This window comes from Chiloscyllium punctatum, chromosome 36 (genome assembly GCF_047496795.1).
Source record: "Chiloscyllium punctatum isolate Juve2018m chromosome 36, sChiPun1.3, whole genome shotgun sequence".
Classification (NCBI taxonomy): Eukaryota; Metazoa; Chordata; class Chondrichthyes; order Orectolobiformes; family Hemiscylliidae; genus Chiloscyllium; species Chiloscyllium punctatum.
This window is the reverse complement of record NC_092774.1, coordinates 31,495,781-31,506,850: the sequence shown is the minus strand read 5'-3', so window position 1 is coordinate 31,506,850 and position 11,070 is coordinate 31,495,781. Positions and strand designations below refer to the sequence as shown.

General features: G+C 46.2%; 1 non-coding gene across 1 annotated transcript; it reads left to right on the top strand.

Moving 5' to 3' along the window:
• Positions 1-860: 860 nt before the first annotated feature.
• Positions 861-934, top strand: trnan-guu (transfer RNA asparagine (anticodon GUU)). The gene has a single exon. It is a non-coding gene; the product is annotated as a tRNA-Asn (tRNA).
• The last annotated feature ends 10,136 nt before the right edge of the window (positions 935-11,070 follow it).

Genomic DNA, 11,070 nt, shown 5'->3' with positions numbered 1-11,070 from the left:
ACGTCAGCTCTGTTTACCTTTCCACATATGCTGCTCGACCTGTTGGCTTTCTGCAGTATTCTCTGTGTTTATTAGGCACAAGTGCTGCTGTTCATTCAAGAACTTCAATCCCTGTCCTCTGGTAACTGACTCTGGTCAGTGGCAATTGGTTCTTCTGATCATTAAACTGCCCATTCCCACCGCTTCTTCTCCCATCATGACCAACAGCCCCAGGAAATCTCCAGTTATCCTTCTTTGCTCCAAAGCGAACATTCTCCACCTTGGGAATGTCTCCCCAAAATGGAAATTCCTCATCCCTGGACATGAGGCAAGGCGTACAATTGGGAAGAGATTTTGGCAAAATATTGTCAGTTAGGAAATGGAAAAATGTTCAAATGTTCATGAAGCAAAACAGAAATCCCAGTCTCCAGCTTTGTGAACCTTTAGAAACACTTTGGGAAGCGGATTTAGAGGGGAATGAAAGATGACATGTCCGATTGAGCAGAGACAGTCCAGACACCGTCCCCTTGTTGAAGAGGCCGGGTGGTTGACTCTGATGTTCTCAGCACATGAACTGATCTGAGACATTGAAAGAATTGTCGTTCCTGCACATCAGGAATTCAAACCCCTTCTCCCCTGCGAGCCAAGGAGAGAACTCGGGAACAGGCAAAACACTGAAAGGCGCGAAGGGCGCCGGCCCCGGAGTAAGAAAGCTAGTTCCTCGTGACATGGATGTGTCTGCAGACTGTCCCCGGTATCTCCACAACACATCTCCCAGGCTTGATTATGGAAAAGAAAAATGATAGACGACAATTGTAATTCCTGGCGGGGAGGCTGAATTATAAAATCACTAAGCAATGGTGCAGCGTCCGAACGGGCCTGTCTCTGTGGCGCAATTGGTCAGCGCGTTCGGCTGTTAACCGAAAGGTTGGTGGTTCGAGTCCACCCAGGGGCGGTGTGTTCGCTGCCCGTCTTTGGCTTCGAAGCTGTGCGCTTTTAATGTGGTCAGGAAAATGTTCCCCAAGCGGAATTCTTCTCCATAAAGGGGTTTCGGAATTGAATTCCTGTCTCACGTAAGGGACTGCGTATGCTGAGAAGACCAGACCAAAAGAGAAACTCGGCAGGTTTGACAGTACTTGTCGGTGAGAACAGAATTTTGAAATGTTGCCTCTGATTCTCTTTCCACAGATGTTGCCTGACCTGCTGAGTTCCTCCTGCAATTTCTAACTGAAAGTTCATTTCATCTTTTGGGGTGAAACACCTAAATATCTGCAAACACCATGCGCCGATATTTAACCCTTTCGAATCACTGTGAAGTGATTGGATTCAAACAAACTCTGCGATGATTCACTCTTTCTCAGCTCCACCGGCAGACAGACCTGGGAAGTCAAGCTGTCAGTGTGGTTCTGTATTCGTGGGCCGAGTGGTTAATGCGATGGACTTGAAATCCATTGCGGTTTCCCCACGCAGGTGTGAACCCTGCCGAGTACAAAATGAGAAATGTCGTCGAAAAGAAAGGGAGCTTGCTCCCCGGCTTCTTCTTTAAGATTCAAATCAGTGGAGGGGGAAAAATATTTCACTCACATTGGGACTGGTGGGAATCTGCAACCCACTGCCTGTTCGGGTGGAACAAGCAGATACCCGCAGAGCTTCTTTTGAGGCTATGAGCAAAGTGTTTGGAAATGAGACGAGAACAGTGAGGTGCTTGAAATCGTGATCGAAATGAAGCAGGCACCTGAGGACAAGGGTGTTTCCTTTGCCAGTGAAAGATACTGCTTCACAAAGTTGGGCCTGTGGAAGGGAATCAGTGACGGTGATTATCTTTGGTTGTTCACCTTGTGAATGAACCCATTGCTGCGCATGTCCGTGTTAACGTCAGAACTCTGCAGCATGGTGGCGTTAGATACGCACAGGGCCGGGACGCAATGGATGATGCATCTGACTCCACCTACCTGTTTGAAATGCAGCTCACAGCTTCTTCACACACCCCAATTAATCTTCTCATTGTCCTGAAGCCGGCACACGGTTTGAATTCCCGATCTGCGGGAATGAGAATCCTTTCACTGTCTCGCGTCAGTAAATGTCCCTGAGAACATCGGAGTCAACTCACAGCGCAGTCAGATGAGGGGAAGCTGAAATAGCCCCACATGCTGCTCACGGGCACATTTTATTCTCCCCAACTCAACGCCTCAACCACTGCGGCTCCTGGGAGTGGAAAAGAAACAATCACCAAAACCCAGTCTAAGCTCTGTGAATCTTCAGAAAATCAGCAAACGTTCATCCCTTCGGATTTTCTATCCTGGGCTGACAGGGATGGGTTTTGTCACTCTTTTGTAGGACATTGCAAGTGGATGTTTTGCAAAAAAGCACCACAATGCAATCTGATTAATCAGGACCTGGATGTTTTCGGTCTTTGAATGTAAGTGTTGTGCTCCAGAACTTTGCTGTTCACAGTTTATAATACTTATCTTCCCAGTCCCCTGTATCACTTGTCGAAAATGTTTAATTTGTGTCGTGTAATCCTTTCACTGTCTGCTAATGAGGATAGCGTTTCCGTGTTTTACCTAAATTATCTTGACCTTGCATACCTCAAGCCTCAAGCGAATTTCACGAGAACCCTTCTCCAGTTCAAAAGCCAACTGTTCATGATGGCTCTGTTTCTTGTCATGTGTCCAATTTCAGATCGATGTTGTTAATGTCCATTCTACTCCTTCAGATCCAGGTTTCGCTCACAGGGCTAGAACAGAACTGTCACCAAATACATTTACCAATCTACGTTCATCCTATCGATTGTATTCGCGTCATCAACGCTTCTCATCAAAATAACTCGAGAGACTTTCATCACAATTTTCTGTGAACAGTTCTCCATTAGCTTTGCTGAATGAACCCCAAATTTCTTGAAATGGCTCCTTATTTTCGGCCCTGATTATTAATCTCTCTACGCATGGGAATGGATCCTTCCCAGCCGCTCTATCTCTCATCAATGTGTTTAGTTCAATTCGATCTCCCATCAGCCTCCTCTGTCCTGATCAAATCCAGGGGAACAGGAAACGTTGGGGCTATGGCGCGGACAGGACAATCCCAATCCTCACCTTTCCTGTTAGAACTATTCCATGAGAAAGTTTAGAGCACAACTTTGGGCGTGTAGTTGTGGCCGAACACTTAAGGTGTTGGCGTAGAGATCCTTTGGGGCTCCCCGCCCAGGGTGGTAACCTGCTGGCTATGCTTTCTTCGCTGGCGATTTTAAATGACTTCCTGTTGATTGCATTATCGCTCAAACTTCACAAAACCCGTCTCAATAAAGACCCGTTTTCTCATGTCTGGGAATTGATTGCCATGCAGGAAACTCGGGTTCTGAACAAACAACGTGCCAGACTCACAACGTCAGCTCTGTTTCCCTTTCCACATATGCTGCTCGACCTGTTGGCTTTCTGCAGTATTCTCTGTCTTTATTAGGCACAAGTGCTGCTTTTCATTAAAGAACTTCAATCCCTGTCCTCAGGTAACTGACTCTGGTCAGTGGCAATTGGTTCTTCTGATCATTAATCTGCCCATTCCCACCGCTTCTTCTCCCATCATTACCAACAGCCCCAGGAAATCTCCAGTTATCCTTCTTTGCTCCAAAGCGAACATTCTCCACCTTGGGACTGTCTCCCCAAAATGGAAATTCCTCATCCCAGGAAACGAAGCATGGCGTATATTTGGGGAGAGATTTTGGTAAAATATTATCAGTTAGGAAATGGAAAAATGTTCATGAAGCAAAACAGAAATCCCAGTCTCCAGCTTTGTGAACCTTTAGAAACACTTTGGGAAGCGGATTTAGAGGAGAATGAAAGATGACCTGTCCGATTGAGCAGAGACAGTCCAGACACCGTCCCCTTATTGCAGAGGCCGGGAGGTTGACTCTGATGTTCTCGGCCCATGAACCAATCTGAGACATTGAAAGAATTGTCGTTCCTGCACATCAGGAATTCAAACCCCTTCTCCCCTCCGAGCCAATGAGAGAACTCGGGAACGGGCAAAACACTGAAAGGCGCGAAGGGCGACGGCCCCGGAGTAAGAAAGCTAGTTCCTCGTGACATGGATGTGTCTGCAGAGAGTGGGATCAGACTGTCCCCAGTGTCTCCACAGTAAATGTCCCAGGCTTTATTTGTGAAAATTAAGACTGATAGACCACAATTGTAATTCGAGGCGGGGCAGGCTGAATTTTGAATTCACTAATAGCCTCCCTTAAGGGATGGTCTTTTGTCATTGCTTGTCTCTGTGGTGCAACTGATCGGCGCATTCTCCTGTTAACGGGGAAGTTGGTGGTTCGAAGCCCACGCAGGGGCGCTGTGTTCACTGCTCCCCCTTGCCTTGGGTTGTGTGCTTTTAATGGGGTCAGACAAACAATTTCCAGAACAGCTGCTTCTCATTCGGTCTCCCTGCTTCCGTTTGTCCCGTCTCCAGGAACCGGGCCCTCTCTACTGGCAGAAAATTGGGCCCTTCTGTTTCGAAACTTTTCTCTGAGACCTGAGTGACCAGTGACGAGTATTGCCCTCCTCAACAGAGAACAGGAGAAGACCACGCAGACCTCCACATGTGTGTTATCTCAAATGCGCACATATGGCCAGTATATCAATGCGAAATATTTATGTCGAAGTGTTTTGGGAAGCAGATGAGAAGGCGAGGTGCAGAACAGTGCGCCGTTATACAGGAAAGCTGCTAAAGAGGACATTAAGTGAATAGGAGAGATGGTTTCCCTTCTGGGGGATGCTCCCATCACGCACCCGCAGACATATCGCCGACGCGCAAATATAAACTCTGTCTAAATTCCCACATTCTGTTTTTTCGAACTGTGATTTCGCTCAAAAGCACATAATTTCAACACTCGCAAAATTCAAACTTTAACAAATTGCTCATAGATGTACTTTGCGAACACCTGGAAAAAGTTTTTCCAAACGTACCTGGGGAATTTCGGTCTGAGGGCTCTTGAACTTTAAGTAGAAGGACTGGAAGTTTGCCTCGAGGCTGCGGAATGTGGCGATGTGTTCCCCATGTTAACTGGTAGTGGTTGGCCATCTCAGTGCTTCCCGATGCAGGGCTGCCCCGACCCACAGGGAGGTTTCTTTGATAAACTGTCCCGGGGCTTCCAGCCGCACCGTGACGTCATAGGGCGAGCCCCCGTTGATGGCCTGCAGCTGCTGTGACGCAATAATGATACTGGCCCCGGAACATGAATACAAATTAGTTCGTGAGTCACGTGGTACTGAATCATTGGATGGAATGTTCTTTCAACTTCACGGATTTATATATGAGAGGAGGTAAGTGGGCAGGGCTTACACCTCGGATCCGCTCTTCCTTCACTCTCAACACCCCACACCCACCTCCCATTGTCCCAAGGCAATTTCCCCTGTAACCGCCGAATGTGTAACACCTGCCCATTTACCTGCTCCCTCCTGAATATCACAGGGCTCGAACATACCCGCCAGGTGAAGCAGCACTTTACCTGCACATTTGCCACAACCTAGTCTACTGCATTCGCTGCTCACAGTGTGGTTTCCCCAAAGTAGCATGAAGCATAAACTGGGTGACTGTTTCGCAGAACATCTCAATTCTGCCCGCAAAAAAAATGGCCTTGAGCTTCTGGTTGCCCGCCACTTTTACACGCCACCCTGTGCCCTGGCCAGCATCTCTGTCTCAGACATGCAAAGCTCAGCTCCAAATGGAAGAACAACGCCTCATTTTCCACTTGAAGACCTACAGCCCCCCTGTCTTCAATATCGAGTTCCATGACTTTAGGGCCAGAAATCCGCCATGTCCTATTCTCTCCTATTCACGTAACGTCGTCTTTAGCAGCTTACCCGTCTAAGGGCGCTCTGTTCTGCATCTCGCCTTCTCATCTGCTTCCCAAAAAACTCAACATAAATATTTCTCATTGATATACTGGCCCCATGTGCACAGTTGAGGTGACATACTCGTGGAGGTCTGCGTGGTCTTCTCCTGTTCTCTGTTGAGGAGGGCAAAGCTTGTGGTCATGTTCAGATGCGCAGATTTACACGGAAAAGGGAAGAGAATGATACGAATTGAGACACGCGTTTACTTACAGTGTAGAACCAGCAGAGCGAAGGTGGGCCGCATGGCCTCCGTCTACGCTGTGCCACACGTTATGATTCAGAGTTAAATCACAGTTCGACCAACAGAATGTGGGAATTAAGAAAACAGTTTATATTTACACAGCCTCCATACGTCTGCGCAACAGCATATTACACGACAGCAGCGGAGGTCTTTGACATCAGGCTCGAACGTGCATGCCACACGCCAGACGAAAGGCTGAAGGGACCTGTGGAAAACACTCCGTGTGGGAAAGTACAGTAGCGCAGCGGGAGGGTGCTGGGTTCATGTCCCTCGATCGAAACTATCGTCTGCTATTGCTTCCCTTTGTAACGGGATTCTGTTCTATATCTTGCCTTTACCTCTGCTTCCCAAATCTTCGAGTATCTGAGCTGAATATGTCACTAAACACTGGCCCTATTTACACAATTGTGGGCAAGTGCTTGTGGAGATTGGAGTTGTTTCCCGCTGGTCTGCTCTGAACTGAATCCTAACACCTCTTCTCTGAAATGGGAATGAGCTGGTGAAGTTGAAACAATTCGAATTCGAATCCCTACAGTGTGGAAACAGGCCCTCCTGCTCAACAAGTCCTTATCAACCCTCCGAAGAGTAACCCACCCAGACCCGACATTTACTTCTGACAGATGCGCCTAACCTACCGACCTCTGGGCACTATGGGGCAGTTTAGCATGGTCAGTCCACCTAACCTGCACATCTGTCGACTGTGGAAGGAAACCAGAGCACCGCAGGAAACCCACGCAGACACGGGGAGATTGAACAAACTCCACACAAACAAGCCGCACACGGGTAGGATCGAATTCAGGTCCCGTTATGAGACAGCAGTGTTAACCACTGAGCCGCAAAGCCACATTATTTGCGGTCGTATTCATTCCCTGCAATAATTCCCCACTCCGGTTCAGACAGGAATGACAGGACGATCAGCATTTCGAAATCAGCATCACCACACAGACACAGTTCCCATGATGAGGACACATATCACCGATTGGGAATCATCTCGGAGAGATACAAGTGACAGAGAGTCACATGGAAATGATGGACTGAACGGCTTCAGGCTGCGGCGGAATGACGTCACGCGTTGATGCCGTCCCTCTCCCTGTCTCTGGGACAGAGCGGCTGAGGGAGAAACAATGGCTCATTTTCAACTTCATCTGGGACAGTTGGGGCTCAGATGTTCACTGCTGCTCGTTCGCAGCAAAGAAACTGACGCCAGTGTTAGGAAAGTCTTTCTGCAGGATTGCTGTGTGAAGACGAATTCTGAACACCAAGCAAGCTGAACACAAATACACTCATATGAATTTACCTGAGGGAACAGTTTCCGGTGTCCATTTCTCTCTCTCCCACCATCACAGCATCTTTCTGTTTCTTTGATTACAGACCTTTGTAATGTAGTTAAAACTTGCCAATTTCCTACGCATTAGTGTAACTGACGTCTCCCATCCCAAATGATTGCGAGAGAGCAGAAGAGCGAAGGGGCTCTGCCCTCCCCCAGAACAGTGTGCAAGTAGAAACAAAATGGTTTAATTATCCGCCAGTGGAGAGAGCCCAGTTACTGGGAACGGGACAAATAGCAGCGTCCTGGGCGCAGGGAGACGGAATGAGAAGCAAATGTTGTGGAATCTCTTTGCTGCTTGCGATTCTTGGAGCAACTCAAACGTATTTCACATTGAGCAAGTCTCAGCTGCTTCAGGGGAGGGCACTTGGAGTGTCTGGGGTCAGGGCACCATACACCTGGCTGGGCCTGCGGCTCGTTGGTCTAGCGGTATGATTCTCGCTTCGGGCCTCCAGGTGGGTGGACTTGTGAAAGACCCCGGGTTCAAATCCCGGACGAGCCTTCATTTCTTAAGTTGCCTTGTGCAGAAACACCGGCGCAATTTTCTCAAAAAGCCCACTTATGAAACGAGATCGTGCTGCCTGATGTCGGGATGGGGTCGAGCTCCAATGACAGCGAACATGGCAAAAGGAAACACTTGTTCAAAGTGAAAACAAGCATTGGACATAGTTCGCCCGCGCAGTCCGACTCTGAATGAATCCTCCAGCTGCATTATTGCTCAATTGTGAGCGTGAAATTTCAGGAAGCGGGGAAGTGAAGTGATTGCAGACAGCGCTGAACAGGTTGACGTTCATGGTGCCGTGTATGAGGATTGTCAGTAATGAAGGTAGATTGGAAAGTTGGGACAGTTCTCCTTGGAGAACAGTAGGTGGAAAGCTGCCTGATTGACAGTTTTCAAGTCATGAGGGTCTAGACACAGGAATAATATAGTGCAAATGCTCCCACGCCTGAAAGGATCGACAACGATTCAGCAGAGTTTTAAAATCACGAGGAAAAGAAGTAAAAGTGATATTAGAAAGAACGTTTTCGTACAGGGAGTGATCAGGGTCAGTAGGTGACGCAAACATCAAACAATTATGGTCCTGAACCCATAGGACAGACGGATGGGAGTGGAAGACAAGAAGAAAGAGAGACACAGAGTGAGCGAGAAAAGGGTGAAAAGTCAGAAAAAGAGAAGTTAAGGAAAAACATAGAGAGACTGAGGAAGGGATACAATTCCAGTGGGTCCCAGCTTTCTCTATGGTTTCATACACTCCTTCTCATCCATGAGAGACAAGCCCTTCTCCTAGAATCTACGTCAGTCTGGATGGTTCAGGGACGGTGTTTAGCACACTTGCTTTCATTTTTCACACCATAGAGTGTTGGAGTTGGGACGTCATGTTGAGGTTGTACAGGATGTTGATGAGGCCACTTTTAGTTTCTGTTCATTAATATGTAAATCCCAGAACTACTTTTAAGGTACATTCTCCAGAAAACTTCAGGTTTTATAAAAAGAGGTGACATCTCAGCTCACTCAATGCATTAAAGATGTGAGGTTTGAGTCTGTCTGTATCCCAATCTTGAGTTAGACTGGTTGTATTTTCAAAGTAGGGATTTATAAAATATGACATGGCTTCACTGCCTGCAGATTGCACACTTTTTGAGGAAAACTGAATGTATCTGCAAATATAATTCTGAAAATCCAAATTCACCCCATAGACTTGTATGTGCATAAGAGAGTGCGTGTTTGTATGCTTGGTAAAGTGTCATAATTTGGAGATGCCGGTGTTGGACTGGGGTGTACAAGGTTAAAAATCACACAACACCAGGTTATAGTCCAATAGGTTTAATTGGAAGCACTAGCTTTTGGAGCACTGTTCCATCATCAGGTGGTTATGGAGGACACAACTGTAAGGCACAGAATTTATAGCAAAAATTTACAGTGTGATGTAACTGAAATTGTACATAGAAAAATACCTTGATTGTTTGTTGAGTCTTTCATCTGTTCATAAACCATGATATTTTCACTTCTTTCATATGTAAATAGAGTCATAGAGATGTACAGCATGGAAACAGACCCTTCAGCCCAACCTGTCCATGCTGACCAGATATCCCAACCCAATCCACTCCCACCTGCCAGCACCCTGCCCATATCCTTCCAAACCCTTCCTGTTAATATACCCATGCAAATGCCTCTTAAATGTTCTCAGGTTAACTGTAACAATTGATGTTAGCTAACATCAATTGTTACAGTTAACCTGAAAATGTAACTTATGTAAATTTTAATAAGTTTTGAGATTTACATATGAGAAAAGTGAAACTATCATGGTATTCGAACAAATGAAAGAGTCAACAAACAATCAAGGTATTTTTCAATGTATAATTTCAGCTTCATCACACTGTAAACTTTTGTTCTAAATTCTGCGTCTTATAATTGTGTCCTCCACAACCACCTGATAAAGGAGCAGTGCTCCGAACGCTAATGCTTCCAATAAAACCTGTTGGACTATAACCTGGTGTTGTGTGATTTTTAACTTGGTAAAGGGTAAGTGTGATGGAGTGTAAGCCTGTGAAAGGCTGTATTTGTGTGTGTACCTGAGAGAGACCGTGTGGATAAAAGCGAGGGGTGGCATTTTGGTAAAACAAACAAGGGCAAGACTTGTACAGTAAATGGTAGGGCCCTGGGTCTTGTTGTAGAACAGAGAGACCTGTTTTTTTTGGGGGGGGGTGGAGGGGAAGTTTCAGGTACATAGGTCTTTGAAAGTTTCATCACCGGTAGACAGGGTAGTTAAGGTGGTGTTTAGCACACTTGCTTTCATTTTTCACACCATTGAGTGTTGGAGTTGGGACGTCATGTTGAGGTTGTACAGGATGTTGATGAGGTCACTTTTAGTGTACTGAGTACAGTCCTGGTCGCCCTGTTATAGGAAGAATACTATTGGAGAGGGATGGGAAAAGCTTTCCCAGGATGTTGCCAGGACTGAAGGGTTCAGGTTATAAGGAGGGGCTTGGACCTTTTTCACTGGAGCGTAGGAGGTTGAGGGTGACCTTGTAGAAATTTACAAAATCATGAAGGTTGTAGGTAAAGTGATTAGCAAATGTCTGTTCCTTAGTGAAGGAGAATTAAAAACTAGGGGACTTTTTTTAAGGTGAGAGGAGAGAGATTTTAAAAGGAACCTGAGGGATAACGTTTTTACACAGATGTTAGTTTGTGAGTGAACGAACTTCCAGAAGTGATAGACGCAGGTATAGTTACAACATTTAAAAAAACATTTGGATGGTGTAATGAAGGTGTAGGTGTGTAGTGTACCTTTTGACATAGAGGAAACGAGCAAGGACTGACTGAAAGCACAAAGTGTGCTGAACGATTTAAAAATGTAACGTTTGGTTGAAACAAATAGCTGGAGTTGTGTTGCCATGGAACAAAAACAAATTCCAATTCTGCCAATCAGTTTAAAGTATGCCCCTGATACCAAACTCCTATCGAACTTGAATTTTACAGTTTGGAATGACACCAAACCAATGAAATGATCTGATGTTTTGGGGTATAAAACCAGACATTTTGAACAGTTAGAGGGGAAACAGCAAAGACAACCAAGCAAGCTGTTAATAGCATTTTAAGTGTGGAACCACCAGCTCTTGTGGGAGGAGTGCATTCCTCAGAAACA